The sequence below is a fragment of the Triticum urartu genome, chromosome 2A (assembly GCF_056163025.1).
Source record: "Triticum urartu cultivar PI428250 chromosome 2A, HENAU_Tu73, whole genome shotgun sequence".
Taxonomy (NCBI): domain Eukaryota; kingdom Viridiplantae; phylum Streptophyta; class Magnoliopsida; order Poales; family Poaceae; genus Triticum; species Triticum urartu.
In genome coordinates, this window is record NC_141874.1 from 497,717,210 (window position 1) to 497,735,402 (window position 18,193).

Consider the following 18,193-nt stretch of genomic DNA (forward strand, 5'->3'; position numbering starts at 1 on the left):
TGTGCTTTAGTGAGTAATCAGAGTGGTATCATTCTGGGTAGTAAGAGGCATTTGCCACCATGATTGCACTTCATGTTTGGTTACTACAAATTTAAGGATGGCATGCTATTTATTGATATCACTTGCACTTGTGCTTGCTGATTGAATCAATCTTTACCTAATAATAATAAAGGGGCTAACACTTCTTCCTCCTTAATTTTCGTCCGTTTTTGTACGCGAAAGGTTTTTTTCGGTCCGTCCTTCAAAGGTTCGTACGTCGTTTAATCGATCTGTTTGTTCGGTTAAAACCAAATCTGATCGAAAGAAGCTACATGGACCACACGCAACGAGGCCGAATTATTTCAGCCTGAGCTGGGCCTAATTATTCCGGCCCATCCAGGCCGACAGACACAAAAAATTGTTGCCCGGTGTGGCGAATCGAACTTGCAACTTGATGTGCGAAATCTAATATTGCGGCCAATTAAGCTAGCTCGTGTTGCATGATAATAAAAAATTGATTCACCTATAAAATAGTCCCACCTCGTTTCCTTACATTCAATTTTCCTAATTTATATACGTCTTCATTTTTTCTAGGTAACAAGGAGCCATCTCGAAAATCATTAACGAAGGAAATAAACCATCCATGGTAAGGAAGGAGTAAGGAAGGAAATAAAAAAGAAGGAAAGAAGGATTGAATAAAAGAATGAAGAAGGAAATAAGGAAGGTAAAGAGGAAATAAATAGGAGGAAAGAATAAAGATGGAAAGAAAGGCATTGAATGGAAGAATAAATAATGAAAAATGAAGGAAATAAGATAGAAGGAAAGAATAAAAGAGGGATTTTAGTTTGTGATAGAGAACAATAATAAAGAAGAGGAAAGAGGAGAATTTTAACGTAGAAGCGCCATGGCGCTCAAGTTTCTACTGCTAGAACGAAGTCGTGCGAACAGAAACAAAAGTAGGCAGCGAATTGGATCTTTTTAATCATATTTTTTCTATTTTTCTATCATATTTAAAGTGGGGAAAAGAAAGGATACGTGAACTCCTTTTTTAGCCGACTTGGAATCCTAAACATGTAGGAGTACATGTCAAAGAGGATGCATCTTTTTTGTTATTTTTTTCATCAAGTTAAAAATTGGTTACAGAAGTGTAAAAAAATTGCTGCTCGCAAACATTAAAACTTAATGCATGGCTGTTAAAGTAAATAATTAACACATGCATTTCCATTAATAAACAAATAAAAAATGTACATTGAATGAAAATAAATAAAATGTGAGTACGCACAATTTTCCTAGATCCATAATACGTATACTTTCGTATGCCCTATGTTTGAGCATGACTATAGCTAGCTTGAGAAGAAAAGTTAGTGCAAGTCTCGAAACTCCATTGTGTGGCAATTGCTTCACTTTACTTTGTTTCAGTTCACAAATGTTAATGGGGTAAACTACCATTTTATTTTTATAAGGACAAAAACAATTAGTGCACGTTAGGGTTATAAATGTGCAAAAATAATTGGTGGCTCACAAACATTAAAACTTTTTTTGCGGGGTCACAAACATTAAAACTTAATTCATGGCTGGTTAAATTAATTAATTAACAAATGCATTTTGATTAATACAAAATCAAAAATATAGTGGATTAAAATAAATAACATGATTTTTTTCCAGAGTAAGTAGAAATAATATGAGTAACAAAAAATTAATTTAATTCAAGTATATAATAGATAAATCCAATCGGTTGCTCATGTCATGGTTTGATTCTTTATTGAGGAAATTCATTATTTTTCTTCATAATCTCAAAGTAATTTTTACCCCGCAAAAAAAAATCTCAGAGTGATTTTGTTAGCTAGCCTAAACATTAGTTACATTAAAAGGTCGCAAAATTTGATTGTATGTGCTATTTATTATTAATGATAGGAAGTTTTGTTAATAAGCACATGCTACTCAATGCTAGCAGCGTTTGTTTTGCTCTGTAGCAAAGTACAGAAGTAGTCTCGCGCACTACGACAACTGTCAGTCACAGTGGGAAGGGGGATAGGCGGTGACACGGAAAGGCGTCTGTTGAGAAAAATGACATGGGCTTGTGGAGGTCTTGAGACTATGCTTATTGAGATAGGGGCATGCGATATGTTTTCTCCCGTTGCAACACACGGGCATTTTTGCTAGTAATCATGCAAAGAATATAACCAACTAACAAAAAAATGCAGGATGAATAACAATGGTTTGACCGAGCAAGACCTTGTCTTCCGTTTGGGATCAAGCGCCCATGATCAGCATGGGGGTAATCCAGCTTCAGAAGATCAAAGTGTTCTACCTGGACCGGTGCGACTTCCAAGCAATCCAGAAGTGGGCAATGCTGAAACTTCTGGACTTATGGGTGGAGAAGGCAATCTGGGAGATGTCCTTAAGTTCATGGAGAATTCTCTAAGGGAGTCCCAAGAGAACCAGAACCGTTTCCTCAAAGCAATACTGACAAGACTAGTTCTTGGAGGAGGAAACATACCCGGTGCATGAGTTAGTTTAGGAGAGTTTCTGAAAACTCAGCCACCTACATTCTCCAAGGCAGTGGATCCACTAGAGGCAGATGACTGGCTGCTAGAAGTAGAACATAATCTGGAAACCGTAGGGTGCTCAGATGAAGAAAAGGTGAGATATGCATTGCACCTGCTAACCGGACCAGCAACAGCTTGATGGAGAAATTTCAGCCTTAACCGAGCAAATAATCAGCCTATCACTTGGAAGGAGTTCAAGGAGAATTTCCGTCAGACCCATATTCCAAAGGGAAACATGGATATCAAAACGAGGGAGTTTCACAATCCGACTCAAGGTAGTAAGAGGATAAACGACTACCTGAACCAATTTAATGATTTGACGAGGTATGCTCTAGATGATGTGAACACTGAAGCCAAGAAAGTGGAGAAGTTTATGGAAGGGTTGCATCCATTCCTGAAAATGCACCTCTCAATTCACGGGATCACCAAGTTTCAAGACCTTGTCAATAGGGCCTTCATACTTGAGAATGAGCATTCCAACCTAAGTGAGGAGAGAAGGAAGAAAGCAAGGGTAGACCCACGCCCCATGATACAGCACCCACGTCTTATGATGCATGGACCAGTGCGTCCTCATATGCCACCACCACGGCCTAGATTCCCTACTCAGCCAACCTTTGTTCCTAAATGTGGGAAGTGTGGAAAAGGTCACGCTACTCGTGATTGTATGACGGGTACATGCGTTTGCTTCAACAGTGGGAGGCCAGGACACCACAAGATCAATTGCACCTCTCCTCCCGCAAATCCTACAACGCCACCTATGCAGCAGACTCAAGTGCATCGTCCACCAGCTGGGCAAGGACAAGGAGGACCTATGAACTATACAACAAGAGGAGCTGGGCGTGGAGGAAAAATAGGAGGACAACCTAGGCTGAATTATGTGGCTATAGAGCAACTAGGAGAAGCTACAAATGTTGTCATCGGTAAACTACTCATTCCCCCTTCAGTTGCTATAGTTCTTTTTTTACACCAGTGCCACACACTTATTTATTTCCCAGTAATTCGTGAATAAGAGCATGCACACCGTTGGAGAAAGCTTTAGGAGTTAGCTCACCTGGAGGCAAGATTGCAGTAGAGGCAATGGGCAGAAATCAACCAATAATAATCCACAACACCAAATTTTCAGCAAACCAGCATGTCATAGAGATGCCAGGTTTAGAAATAATCCTTGGGATGGTTTGGTTAGCTGCCAATATAGTAAAAGTAGATTATGAACTTAAAGGTGTATATAAAAGTATTACCTATAAAAGGGGTTCGACACTTTGGAATCAAAGGGAAGCTAAGTCCTAGATATGTTGGGCCCTTTAAAATTTTAGAGAAGGGGAAATCTGCTTATAAGTTGGAATTACGACAACACCTATCAAGGATTCACAATGTCTTCCACATATCTCAACCTAAGAAATGCAACAAGCCACCACCACAAGTGTCAGACTTGGAGATTGATCTAGGACCTGACCTGACCTATGAAGAGAGCCCATTGAAGATACTAGAAGTTGAAAACCGCAAGCTCACGACAAGAACCATTCAGTTCAGCAAGGTAGAATGGAGGAACCACTCCATTCGTGAGGCGACGTGGGAGAGGAGGAAGACCTATGAGTGACCTACTCAAACCTTTTCATGTAGGTTTTGATTTCGAGGACGAAATCTTTTTCTAAGGAGGGTAGGATGTAACGACCCGTATTTTTTCACATAGTAATTCCACACTTAGCTAGATAATTAAGTAGAATATATTAAGAAAATACATCTTAGATTTCTTCAACAAGAATAACCACTAAAATATATATTTATATTCATACACGTCAAACAGTACAGCTGTACAAGTGTATTACAAATCTTTGGAAAAAGAAAATGTAGGGAGACCAGACTATGCTAATCTATACAACAATACCAAACCAAACTTAGACCAACCCAAAAATATCTATGGGTTAACCAGAATAGCAGGACACATTTGAGACACACACTGACCACCACTCTCACCTGCACAATAGATTAATAGTCAATGGGTCAACATTATAGTCTATGTATGGGCTTCAACCTTCAGCTAATTAGAAGCTAGCACCTGTGAGAACAATGGAGAAGGGGATAGGCAGCCATACCATCCAAGGAAGATGGTTTTCTGATATTAAAAGAAGAGAGAGCAGAGCAAGCCATTACCAACACTTCACACATCTCCATTCTTCCCCAAATAGCCAAACCAGCAGCTTGTCTTCCTCCCACTGTCTTCATCTTTCTATCTGCAACCAACAAAGATCCAAGAAAAATAAGTAGAGATGGTGAGCTGAGAAATCATAGTAGATCGAAGGAGGAAGGCTAGAGCAAGAAGTTAGCCTACTGGACTGGGATCTGGAAGTAGGAGCAGCACTAGTAGGAACAACAGAGAAGGCAAAAGAAGAAAGGTGAGTTCTTCTTCTTCTGTCATTCCTTTAGCAGTCACACTCACAAAGAAGCCCAACCCAGATGCACCCACAATATTCCTCACTAGTTCTTCACAGATGCACACAAAAGCTAAATCTTTCCAATAGTATCATCTATCACAGATCTTAAAATCAACAGTACAAGAAAGCATGTATAATGCCTTAATAAAGTAAAATAAAATGGAGCAAGATAACGTACAACATTAGTACACCAACATCTTGCATAAGAGGAACTGATTCAGTACACACACATGCACATGAGACTAAATTAATTTACCAAATCAGAGAACTTAAGCATAAAAAAGAAAGAATTAGGGAGGGTACAAGGGCATCACTAACCCGCACTTATGCTTGATCTGCTCCATGGTCATGCCTTTGAACTCTGATCTGCAACACCCAGCGGCACCGTGGACACCAATGCCGGCGGCTTCAATCTGGAGCGGATGAATCACAACACAACAAGAACCTAACCTGCAAGTCAAATTTGAGTGGGGATTAGAGATTAGGGATTTGGATAAGGGAAGAGAGGGAGAGAGGTCTGGTAGTGGCGGAGCAGCATGTTCCCATCCCTGGCGGCGTGGCCGATCTGGCTAGGTTAGGAGCAGATGAATAGGAGGGAGAGAAGACATGTGCGTGTGCCCTGTTCTTGGTGGACTAGTATTGGTGTGTGTTGTGTTCGGTGGAGGACTAGTACAGGAGAGAGAGACTTGGAAATTGAGGCCTCCTTTGGTTCATAGGATTGAAAAATCATAGGAATAGGAAAGTCATAGGAAATGAGATGACATGCATCTCAAATCCTATGCATAGGAATAGAAAAGGAGATGCCCTTTGATTCACACCATGGGATTTTTTCCATTGAGTCTAGGCTAATGTTTATTTTCCTATGAAATGTGGAGGATAGGAAGAATTCCTTCATAGGAATAGGATTTCATTCCTACAAATCAAAGAGCTCTGAAGGAATTTTTCCTATAGAAATCCTATCCTATGAAAATCCTACAAAATTCCTCCAAATCAAAGGAGGCCTGAGAAAGGGAGAGGGCACGTGGAGGTTTATAGTAGTGGTAATTACCCATGTGCACATCTAATAATTATCTATTCTAAATCCACCTACTAATGCAAGCTTAGTAAAAAACAAATAATAGGTAATAAAAGAAATAATTATGTCCGACTGTAGGATGACCACACTGCACCGACATATAATTTTGTTTCCCTCGTATTCACTCGACTTAGTCTCGAAATATATATTTGTCGAACTACAGGAAGTGAGTACAGTCCAGAGAAGGAGGCGCTACAGAAGCAAATTGAGTTCGGATATGAGTACGAAAACTCAGGCAAGCTCTCCTTGATCATGCCGAGAGAACTTTTTCTGAAGAAAAAAACACTATTCTCTACTATCTTATCATCAACTTGCATAAAATGGTTTGGTAATAAATTGTGTGGAGTGACTGTTGACAAATAGTTGGGTTAGCTGATGGAGCAGCTAATCCATTGATTTATTTATTTTATAATTATTCAGTGGGTAGAGGGTGCCCTGGATGGACATACGAGAAGGTGGGGCCCTCTAATATGGCTAGTATATTAAGATTAAATAACTTTCACTCGTTTTATGCGCGTACTACAACCGTATCAACCATGGTCTCGTCTAAGACGAGTTGAGCCCAATATTGTCAAGTGGTTATACTCTCCACATGGGTAAGTAGTAGTAGGATGGGCGATGAGTTCCCACGCTAATGCCGGATGGGTGCATTAGCGAGCGCTATATATTAAGCGTTGGTGGAGTGCGGGTTCCGAAACCCGACACAACGGCTAGTGACCACTATCCAGGTGGAGATACAATATACATAATGGGAAAAAGCTTTATGTTCGGAACCATGTCTCGCATCTAAGGAAATGTAGATGGCAATTACGGTTTCCAGCTCTATGGGTAAAGTGATACAAACTCTGCAGAGTTAAAGTAAAACATGAATTCATGCCAGTCTCTTGGATTGGGGACTACGGGGACCTATTGGTGGTCTATCTCACAATACGAGTGTTTGATAGTTTTCTTATAAATTGAAATAAACTTTCTGCAACAAATGTTTATTTATTTATTTATTTTACAGGAGTTGAGTTGAGGTAGGACTTGTTGATTTATATTGAGCTATCATGAGTGTGCATTTTGCTATTTGAGCTTGCTGAGTACTTTGTACTCACTCTTGCTATTAATCATCTCTTTCCTGGAGCAAAGCTTGTATGAGAATCCTACTGGACCAAGTGAGGAAAGCAATGGTGATGGATACAACTACACAGGGGACATAGATGTGGATCTATCTAGTGCCATGTACGATCTGGATGCTACATATGGGGGCTGGGATGAATAAGTAACTATGATCTAGCTATGTAATCCAAGAACTATTTTATCACAATCAAATCTTGGACCGCTAGTTGGAACTCCAGTGTTAGGAGAAGTAATAATTTGGTGAACATGTGAGAAGCCTACTTGAGACTTTAGCCCTGCGTGGCATGGTATTGGAATATAAATGACCATCTCTAGCTATTTCTTGTTGCAAATCTCTGACATGGATTATTATTTGACAAGACAAGATTTTGTCAAGAAATAATCCAAGAACTAGTGTCATTATCTATGTTAATAATAACACGGGTCGTCACAATCTAGTAGGCCAAACCAAACTGATAATTCAAAGAGACTTGCAAAGATATTTAAATCACGCATAAAAGAATTCAGAGAAGAATCAAATATTGTTCATAGATAATCTTGATCATAAACCCACAATTTATCATATCTCGACAAACACACCACAAAAAGAATTACATCGAATAGATCTCCAAGAGAATCAAGGAGAACTTTGTATTGAGATCCAAAGAGAGAGAAGAAGCCATCTAGCTAATAACTATGGGCCCGAAGGTCTGTGGTAAACTCTCACACATCATCGGAGAGGCTATGGTGTTGATGTAGAAGCCCTTCGTGATCGATTCCCATTCCGGCGGAGCGTCGGAAAATGCCCCAAGATGGGATCTCATGGGTACAGAAGGTTGCGGCGGTGGAAATAGGGTTTCACGGTGCTCCTGGATGTTTTCGGGGTATATGGGTATATATAGGAGGAAGAAGTACGTCGGTGGAGCTGCGAGGGGCCCACTAGGATGGGGGGTGCGCTAACCCCCCTGGGTGTGCCCTCTTGCCTCGTGGCCTCTTCGCTTCTTTCTTGACGTCCACTCCAAGTCTCCTGGATCACGTTTGTTCCAAAAATAACCCTCCCGATGGTTTCATTCTGTTTGGATTCCGTTTGATATTCCTTTTCTGTGAAACACTGAAATAGGAAAAAAAGCAGCAATTTGCACTGGGCCTTTAGTTAATAGGTTAGTCCCAAAAATAATATAAAAAGGTATATTAAAGCCCATTAAACACCCAAAACAGATAATATAATAGCATGGAACAATCAAAAATTATAGATATGTTGGAGACGTATCAGTCATCCGTATCCTTGCTCCCATGATCTCGGAGTGAGACCGCGAGAGTGGTTAATCTCCGGTAGAGCTCACGAGGTTCTTCATCTTCATTCATTGCAAACTCATCGGCTTCATTTTGCACCACTTCATAGTTGGAGCGTTGAATGCTTGCGCTTCCCTTGCAAAGGGAAAGGTGCCATGCTTCCTTGGCAACGGTGAAAGGTCGGAGATGTGCAATATCTTCAAATGGAATTGCATCTTGGATGATGAAGAGAGCATTCTCGTTGAATTGATAATCCGTGGCTTCTCTAGGGGTGAAGTTGGTTGGTTCATGCGGATAGAAACCTTGCTCAATGATTCTCCAAAGATTAGTGTTAACGTGATTTAAAGGATGTTTAAAGCGATAGACCCAAGAGTCAAAATCCTCATTTTTCACAATCTTAGGAGGAGAACTAGCATGATTTAAATGAGTAGAGGGAACCGGTCCTCCATAAGCAAGAGGTGCTTCAACATGGGCATAGATGCCGTTTTCACTTTTACCACTAGGCAAAGGAACTTTATCATTAGTAGCTCCCCTCTTGTCGGAGTTAGCATCCGTCACCTTGCTAGTGGGATCGACCACATCCAACGGTGCGGTGGATAATTTAAGACCATCAAGAAAGTTCTTAAGCATGCCTTTGACCTCGGTCGTCATGGAGTTTTCAATGTGTCCAAAGCCACATTGATCTCCTCACATGAGACCGAGGTTCCCCCATCGGCCGTAGACGAGGACAGAATCACACCGGGGTGCTCCTCCTCACCGTCTACAGTGTCAACCATACTCTTCGGACGACAAAGTCCTTAATAAAGAGACGAGGCACCAATACCAATTGAAAGGATCGATATAGTTGACTAGAGGGGGGGTGAATAGGCAACTAACAATTTTTAGCTTTTCTTTACCAATTTAAACTTTGCATAAAAGTAGGTTTTCTAGATATGTAACTAGGTGAGCAACCTATATGATGCAACAACAACAAGCACACAAGCAAGCAAGGAATACAACACAATAAGAGCTTGCACAAGTAAAGGTGAGATATAACCAATAGCGAAGCCGGTGGAGACGAGGATGTGTTACCGAAGTTCCTTCCCTTTGAGGGGAAGTACGTCTCCATTGGAGTGGTGTGGAGGCACAATGCTCCCCAAGAAGCCACTAGGGCCACCGTATTCTCCTCACGCCCTCACACAATGCGAGATGCCGTGATTCCACTTTTGGTGCCTTTGAAGGCGGCGACCGAACCTTTACAAACAAGGTTGGGGCTATCTCCACAACTTAATTGGAGGCTCCCAACGATACTACGGAGCTTCACCATAATGGAATATGGCTTCGAGGTGCCTCAACCATCTAGGGTGCTCAAACACCCAAGAGTAATAAGATCCACAAGGGATTAGTGGGGGGGAATCAAATTTCTGTTGGTGGAAGTGTAGATCCGGGCTTTCTCAACCAATCCCTAAAGAATCAACAAGTTTGATTCGCTAGGGAGAGAGATCGGGCGAAAATGAGCTTTGGAGCAACAATGGAGCTTGGGGGAAAAGAGGTGAGTTAACTTGGAGAAGAAGACCTCCTTTTATAGGGGGAACAAATCTAACCGTTACCCCCCATTCAGCCCCGCACAGAGCGGTACTACTGCTGTGGGCCGCGGTACTACCGCTCCCCTATGCGGTACTACCATGTAGGCAGAGGGAGACCAGAGGCGGAGTAAAATCTAGACCCAGGGCGGTACTAGCAGCGGTGGTAGGGGCGGTACTACCGCTTACGAGCGGTACTACCGCTACAACTGCTACTGCCAGTGGCGCAAAACCAGACACGAGAGGCGACACCCACGAGTCGAGGCGGTAGGAGCTCAGAACAACAGGGGTACTACAGCTGAAAGCCCCAGGCGGTACTACCGCTGTGGAGCGGTACTGCCGCTTGTGGCTCTTGAGCGGTACTACCGCCGGGGCCTGCGGTACTACCGCTGGGACCAAATTTCACATAGGAAGCAACAAGGGATCCTCCATCGAAGCGGGAAGGCTCAGTGGGTGCACGTGTTGATTCCACCCTAGCCTTTCCAATGCGGACCACCTCTTGATAGTATGGTGACTCCTACGAAACAAGTCCACCAAAACTGAAACGAAAGAGCTACACCGTCTTCGCTTAAAACTCCAAGGGGAAGGAATAGTCTCGTGCCAAAGGATGAATCTCTGAAATACTCAACGCACACGATTAGTCTGCAAAGGCGTTGTCATCAATCACCAAAACAACTTAGAGAGAGACATGCCTTAACACACATTTTATGAAATCTGGCAAATGGATGTCAAAACTACATTCCTTAATTTCTTAAAGAAGAGTTGTATATGATGAAACAAGAAGGTTTTGTCAATCCCAAAGGTGCTAACAAAGTGTGCAAGCTCCAGCGATCCATCTATGGACTGGTGCAAGCATCTCGAAGTTGGAATATACGCTTTGATAAGGTGATCAAAGCATATGGTTTTATACAGACTTTTGGTGAAGCCTGTATTTACAAGAAAGTGAGTGGGAGCACTACAGCCTTTCTGATAAGTATATGTGAATGACATATTGTTGATCGGAAATGATGTAGAATTTTCTGGAAAGCATAAAGGAGTGTTTGAAAGGAGTTTTTTCAAAGAAAGTCCTCGGTGAAGCTTCTTACATATTGAGCATCAAGATCTATAGAGATAGATCAAGACGCTTGATAAGATTTTTCAATGAGTACATACCTTGAAAACATTTTTAAGAAGTTCAAAATGGAACAAGGCAAAGAAAGGAGTTCTTGCCTGCATTGCAAGGTGTAAAGTTGAGTAAGACTCAAAACCCAACCACGATAGAAAATAGAAAGAGAATGAAAGTCATTCCCTATGCCTCAGCCATAGGTTCTATAAAGTATGCTAAGCTATGTACCATACCTATTGTGCACCTTGCCATGAGTTTTGCAAAGGGGTACAATAGTGATCCAGGAGTAGATCACTAGACAACGGTCAAAATTATCCTTAGAAGACTAAGGAGATATTTGTCGGTTATGGAGGTGATAAAGAGTTCGTCGTAAAGAGTTACATTGATGCAAGCTTTGACACCAATCTGGATGACTCTGAATCTCAATATGAATATATATTGAAAGTGGGAGTAATTAGCTAGAGTAGCTCTATGCAGAGCATCGTAGACATAGAAATTTGCAAAACTAGATGATTCCCCGCGCATTGCGGCGGGAACCAACTTACAAATTGATGTAAAAATTGTATTTATTGTACCATGAAAACTTTTTTTTACCTTGGAAACTCATTAGCTATTAACTTATTTCATGGAAGTACTAAAAATTGACTCGATTTAACACGATAGTGATAAATGCTGTATTTATCAGTTAGTACAATGTTTGTTGCCAAATAGAAAATTGGAAAATAGGGCAAAAATGTGAACAAAGTTGTTACTTCCATGTAAAGAAACTTCACTCATTCACAATCTATTGTGTTTGGATAACAGAATAGATATACTCATTCATCCTCGACATAACATGATTTCAGCTCATCAATTTATACTTCAAGAAGAGGACACACACTGGTGCGCGTCGATCCTAAACAAACAGTTTTAACCCCTTTCCGCGACGGCATATGGAACCGTCTCCAAGTGAGTGTGGGCGATAGGGGGGTCCTTCCCACACGACCCAGAAACGGTCGGGGATAGGGAGCCTTGATGCATACAGTTGTCCATGTATAACCGTTTCCAATATCTCGAATATCCCAAACGCTTCATCCTTGCTACTCATTTGTGCTCGTATTGCCATCGCAGTCGGAGTTTTGTGGTTCTGCCTAAAACCAGGCAGATTCTTGGCACGGGAGCTTTCCAGGAAGATTCTAGGCAGATTCCAGGCACGGGAGATTTATGATGCCTGGCACATCACAAACAGTTCATGATTATAAACCGTGTACGATAGGTAGACAATCACACACATTTAGTTTTCCGGCACTGTCTATGATAGTATATGACATCACACACGCTTTGCGAACGGCAACTGTGTGCATGCTTGCACACTTTTCCTCTCGGTGAACCGTCTCAGATTATGGTGTATATCGCAAACGTTTGTGTTTTACCAACCGTGTGTGCCGTAATGACCTGCACAACGTAATTTCGTCCTAATTTAATTGCTGCTATTTAAAATTGTACCTAATTTAAACTTGAAAGTGGGCTATAGCTTTATTCATATCCATCAGGTTCAAACAACAATGCATTATTCGATTCATAGGTACATATGTTTAAGAATTACAGAAGCACCAAATAAAGAATGATGTACCAGGGTTCTATACTTGTATGGTAAAGAAAGAGGCGACGGACATTCCAGTTGCTGAACATGGTGAAGCAGAATGGCCCTATTGTGCTCTCTTGGATGCAGAAGGCATGCCGGACTCTAGTCCAACCCCTTGTGATGGTCGGCCGCCAATCATGTAGTTTGAGAGGTAATCTTGAGTAAACTGCTTTAGGATGCACTGCAAAAGAAAAAAGATTCAGATACTAACACAACTCATTACGGGCTGTAAAAAGAAGGCTACAGGGTTCTTACTTACCATCCTACAGTTCACTGTTGTCTTGCATAAAGTGTAAACAAATAGTTCAATTGACATCTTTTGACTCATTTTAGTAACAATCTTTATCAGTTTCCTCACTTGATGCTGGTTCATGAATATCTCATTGCCCCATGCGCAGAAAGGGTCGAAGTGTGGATCTTTGGCAATGATATATGTTCCTAAAAGCACCAAGTTAATATTAGAAGCTAAATAACAATTGAAAAATGATGTAGTACAACATTCCATCCATCCCATTATATAATATTTTATTACATGTATATCTAGACATCATCAAAACATTAAGGTAACACTCTTCCTTATTGCTATGTAGCCTGAGATTGCATATTTAGTCATTCAGTACAATGCATGTTGCTAAACAACAATTGAAAAACGAAAAGGCATATTAACTACAATATCCTTAACAACAACCAAATATTGTAATTCATAGTGGTATTGTTGAAACTGTTATTGATGAAATTGAACTGCACAGCAAATAGTTGCACATATAGAGCATCACACTGTGAAGAACTGAAATAAACAAGTCATAAGGACATCTCTAGGCGATCCTTAAAAAGTTAAAGGACTAAAACCCTTAGTGGATATATATATATACTCCAGCAATTTTTGGCCTTTTCTAGTCGATCCCCTAAACTTAAGGTTGTAAACTTCAATTTGATCAAGTTCAAAGCAGGTTCAACCGAAAGTAACATGCATTCAAACATAAACATAGATAGTTTTGCATAACCGAACATAAAACATAAATTTAAACTAAGCTAAACTACTTTCGGTCGAAGTAGAGGTCGAGCCAATCCTTCCTCGTCATGTACGGTGTGCCGCGAGCCAGGTCCGGGACAGTACCGTCGTCGGGGTCGTTGGGGAAGGCACTCCTCCACTCGTTGACATCGATCTCCTCGTTCTGGGGGCCCACCTCGACGCCCTCCGTGCCGTCGTCGCCGCCGCCTTTGACCTCGCCATCAGAGGAGAGTGCGATAACCTCGCCACCCTTTGCGTCGCCATCCTCGCCGCCTTCGACCTCGTCATCGGAGGAGAGCGCGATAACCTTGCCACCCTCCGCGCCGGCAAAGATCGCCCGCTCCGCCTCCACGAGCTCCAGGTCCTCCCGGCGGAGCTCTTGCATGTAGGCCTCGTCGGCGGCCTCGGCCTCGAGACGCTCCCACGCCTCGCGGTCCTCCCGCACCATAGCCGAGCTCACCGCCCTGGCTCCGGCGGAACGAGGTGGACCGGACATGTGCCGAAGGGGAAATTGAGCCTAGCCGCCGCGCTGTGGTAGCGAACCTGCCAGCGGTCGTACTCCATGGCCGCGAGCTCGGCCGTGTGGAAGCTACCGAGCCACTGGCGGGTGTGGGTCTCTCGATCTATAATCTCGGTGACCCACGTCCCCCACCGCTGCTGCCGGACCGCGAGGTAGGACTTCGTTGGCTGCCGGGTCCGAGGGAGGACGGAGAAGTCCTTGAACTGGCGTAGGGGCACGGCAGTGGGCGGATCGGGGGACCGGTGACGGTGGATCGGGCCCGCGGAGAACGACGGGGACACCTCGGCGGCCTCCTCGCCGGCGTCGGGAGAAAAGGCTGCGATAAACCTCCTTTTGGCCATTGGCTACTCGAGCTCCCCGTCACACAGGCAGAGGTTGAGGATGGAGGCGCCAGCGATGGCAGCGACCTACCAATGGTTTCGAGGGTTGTGTGTGTCTGTGTGAGTGGAGGTTGTGTTTGAGGAAATACTGCGGCAACTGAAAATTTTACTAGGCGGGAGTAACAAGGCGGGGCTACTGAAAATTTGGATCAAGGGCGAGCAGATATTTTTGAGATTGTGAGGGATGGAGAGGCGGGAGTAAAATGTCGGGGCTACTGAACATTTGAATCAAGGGACTGAAGCAGAGAGGGATGCAGAGGCGGGAGTTTTGGGGGTGCGAGCTAGTGTGCTTGACACGCCGGCCGTGGACTGTAGCCGACGCACCTTCTCGCGTAAGCCATAGGTGTACTATACACCGGTGGTGCTCCAAGATATTTTGTACTACATCTCACACAGTTGCTGATAATAAACTGTGTGCGATCTACTTGATTTTCATCTTGATTTGAATTACATAATGGGGTCACAGCGGCAATGGACGGTGTTTGAATTGCTAGACCTTTTATCTGCAGTGAACATGCAATTGTATGTGTGTCATAAAAGAATTGGAATTATTCAGGGTTCGTTTGGAAATTTCGTACATTAAACTGGTTTTCTAGCCATTTCAGGTGCACATTAAACTACATGCACATGCTCCGGTGCATACAAATTGGTCGAAAAATCAAATATGTGTCCTCCAGTGCATGCTTAGGTCCCATGGAAGAAATTTGAATGAATTTTCCGGGGTTCGTTTGGCCTTTTTTATACATTAACTGGATTTTCTAGGCATTTTATGTGCATAATTCAAATTTGAACTACAAGCACATGCTCCAATGCACCAAAGTTGGTTGAAAAATCACATGTGTGTCCTTGGGTGAATTTCTAGGTCCCATGCAAGAGATGGGACTGAATTTCGAACACCAGGGCACTGTTGATTGCCGGCAAAACATTGAGATGCCTGGTTTTTAAATTCTAGTAAATCCAAAATTCGTTTGAAATTCATGAAACTTGGCATGCTATCATGGAGCAGCATCAACATGCCGTGGTGAAAATTTTGTCCCATTTGGGGCAGGTTGGGGTATAAGCTTCTCACAAATCAGAGCTTCTCACAACAAGCATGATGATTTCGATAGGGAACATACCACCTTTGGGGACGAGACGATATTCGTTGCCTCTTATTGCTTTCAAAAAATTTCTAGTGTCAACATAGAACAACAGGAGTGTTGTGTTCAATCTTGGAATTTTCCGGGGTTCATTTGGCCTTTTTAATACATTAACTGAGTTTTCTAGGCATTTTATGTGCATAATTCAAATTTGAACTACAAGCACATGCTCCAATGCACAAAAGTTGGTTAAAAAATCACATGTGTGTCCTTGGGTGAATTTCTAGGTCCCATGCAAGAGATGGGAATGAATTTCAAACACCATGGCACTGTTGATTGCCGATAAAACATTGAGATGCCTGATTTTTAAATTCTAGTAAATCCAAAACTCGTTTGAAATTCATGAAACTTGGCATGCTATCATGGGGCGGAATCAACATGCTGTGTTAAAAAAATTTGTCCCATTTGGGGCAGGTTCGGGTATATGCTTCTCACAAACCAGAGCTTGTCACAACAAGCATGATGGTTTCGGTAGGGAACGTCCCACCTTTGGGGACGAAACGATATCCATTGCCTCTTATTCCTTTCAAAAAAATTCTCGTGTCAACATAGAACAACATGAGTGTTGTGTCAATTTTTGGGATTATTCGGGGTTCGTTTGGACATTTTTATGCATTAACTGGGTTTTCTAGGCATTTTATGTGCATAATTCAAATTTGAACTACAAGAACATGCTCCAATGCACCAAAGTTGGTTGAAAAATCACATGTGTGTCCTTGGGTGAATTTCTAGCTCCCATGCAAGGGATGGGAATGAAATTCAAACACCATGGCACTGTTGATTGCCGACAAAACGTTGAGATGCCTGGTTTTTAAATTCTAGTAAATCCAAAACTCGTATGAAATTCATGAAACTTTGCATGCTATCATGGAGCGGCATGAACATGCCGTGGTGAAAATTTTGTCGCATTTGTGGCAGGTTCGGGTATAAGCTTCTCACAACAAGCATGATGGTTTCGATAGGGAACGTACCACCTTTGGTGACGGGACGATATCCGTTGCCTCTTATTTCTTTAAAAAAATCTCGTGTCAACATAGAACAATAGGAGTGTTGTCAATTTTTGGGATTTTTCGGGGTTTGTTTGAACATTTTGCATTAACTGAGTTTTCAATGCATTTATGTGCATAATTCAAATTTGAACTACATGCACATGCTCCAGTGCATATAAATTGGTTGAAAAATCAAATCTGTGTCCTTGGGTGCATGCTTAGGTCCCATGCAAGAAATGGGAATGTATTTCAAACACCAGGGCACCGTTGATTGCCGACAAAACATTGAGATGCCTCGTTTTTAAATTCTAGTAAATCCAAAACTCATCTAAAATTCATGAAACTTGGCATGCTATCATGGAGCGGCATCAACATGCCGTGTTAAAAAATTTGTCCCATTTGGGGCAGTTTTGGGTATATGCTTCTCACAACAAGCATGATGGTTTCGGTAGGGAACGTCCCACCTTTGGGGATGAAATGATATCCATTGCCTCTTATTGCTTTCAAAAAAATTCTCGTGTCAACATAGAACAACAGGAGTGTTGTGTCAATTTTTGGGATTTTTCGGGGTTCGTTTGGACATTTTTATGCATTAATTGAGTTTTCAATGCATTTATATGCATAATTCAAATTTGAACTACATGCACATGCTCCAGTGCATATAAATTGGTTGAAAAATCAAATATGTGTCCTTGGGTGCATGCTTAGGTCCATGCAAGAAATGGGAATGAATTTCAAACACAGGGCACAGTTGATTGCCGGCAAAACATTGAGATGCCTCGTTTTTAAATTCTAGTAAATCCAAAACTCGTCTGAAATTCATGAAACTTGGCATGCTTTCATGGACTGGCATGAACACGCCGTGGTAAAGTTTTTGTCCCGTTTGGGGCAGGTTTGGGTATTTGCTTCTCACAAACCAGAGCTTCTCACAACAAGCATCATGGTTTTGGTAGGGATCGTCCCACCTTTGGGGACGAAACGATATCCACTGCCTCTTATTGCTTCCAAATTTTTTCTCGTGTCAACATAGAACAACAGGAGTGTTGTGTCAATTTTTGTGATTTTTCGGGGTTCTTTTGGACATTTTTTATGCATTAACTGAGTTTTCAATGCATTTATGTGCATAATTCAAATTTGAACTACATGCACATGCTTCAGTGCATATAAATTGGTTGAAAAAACAAATCTGTGTCCTTGGGTGCATGCTTAGGTCCCATGCAATAAATGGGAATGATTTTCAAACACCAAGGCACCGTTGATTGCCGACAAAACATTGAGATGTCTGGTTTTTAAATTCTAGTAAATCCAAAACTCGTCTAAAATTCATGAAACTTGGCATGCTATCATGAAATGGCGCCCGACATGATGTGGTATTTTTCGTGTACATTTTGAGAGAAGGCGCACTTGAATAATGACAACCAACAAAGGCATTT

At 42.0% G+C, this 18,193-nt stretch overlaps 1 long non-coding RNA gene and 1 pseudogene across 1 annotated transcript; one reads left to right on the top strand and one right to left on the bottom strand.

The window, feature by feature from the left end:
- The first annotated feature begins 883 nt into the window (after nucleotides 1-883).
- LOC147985611 (uncharacterized) lies at nucleotides 884-3,815 on the top strand (annotated as a pseudogene).
- A 475-nt stretch (nucleotides 3,816-4,290) lies between these two features.
- LOC147985612 (uncharacterized) lies at nucleotides 4,291-5,448 on the bottom strand. Its single transcript, XR_015615131.1, has 2 exons — nucleotides 5,279-5,448; nucleotides 4,291-4,759 (listed from the first exon to the last, which is right to left on the bottom strand). It is a non-coding gene; the product is annotated as an uncharacterized LOC147985612 (long non-coding RNA).
- Nucleotides 5,449-18,193: the final 12,745 nt, after the last annotated feature.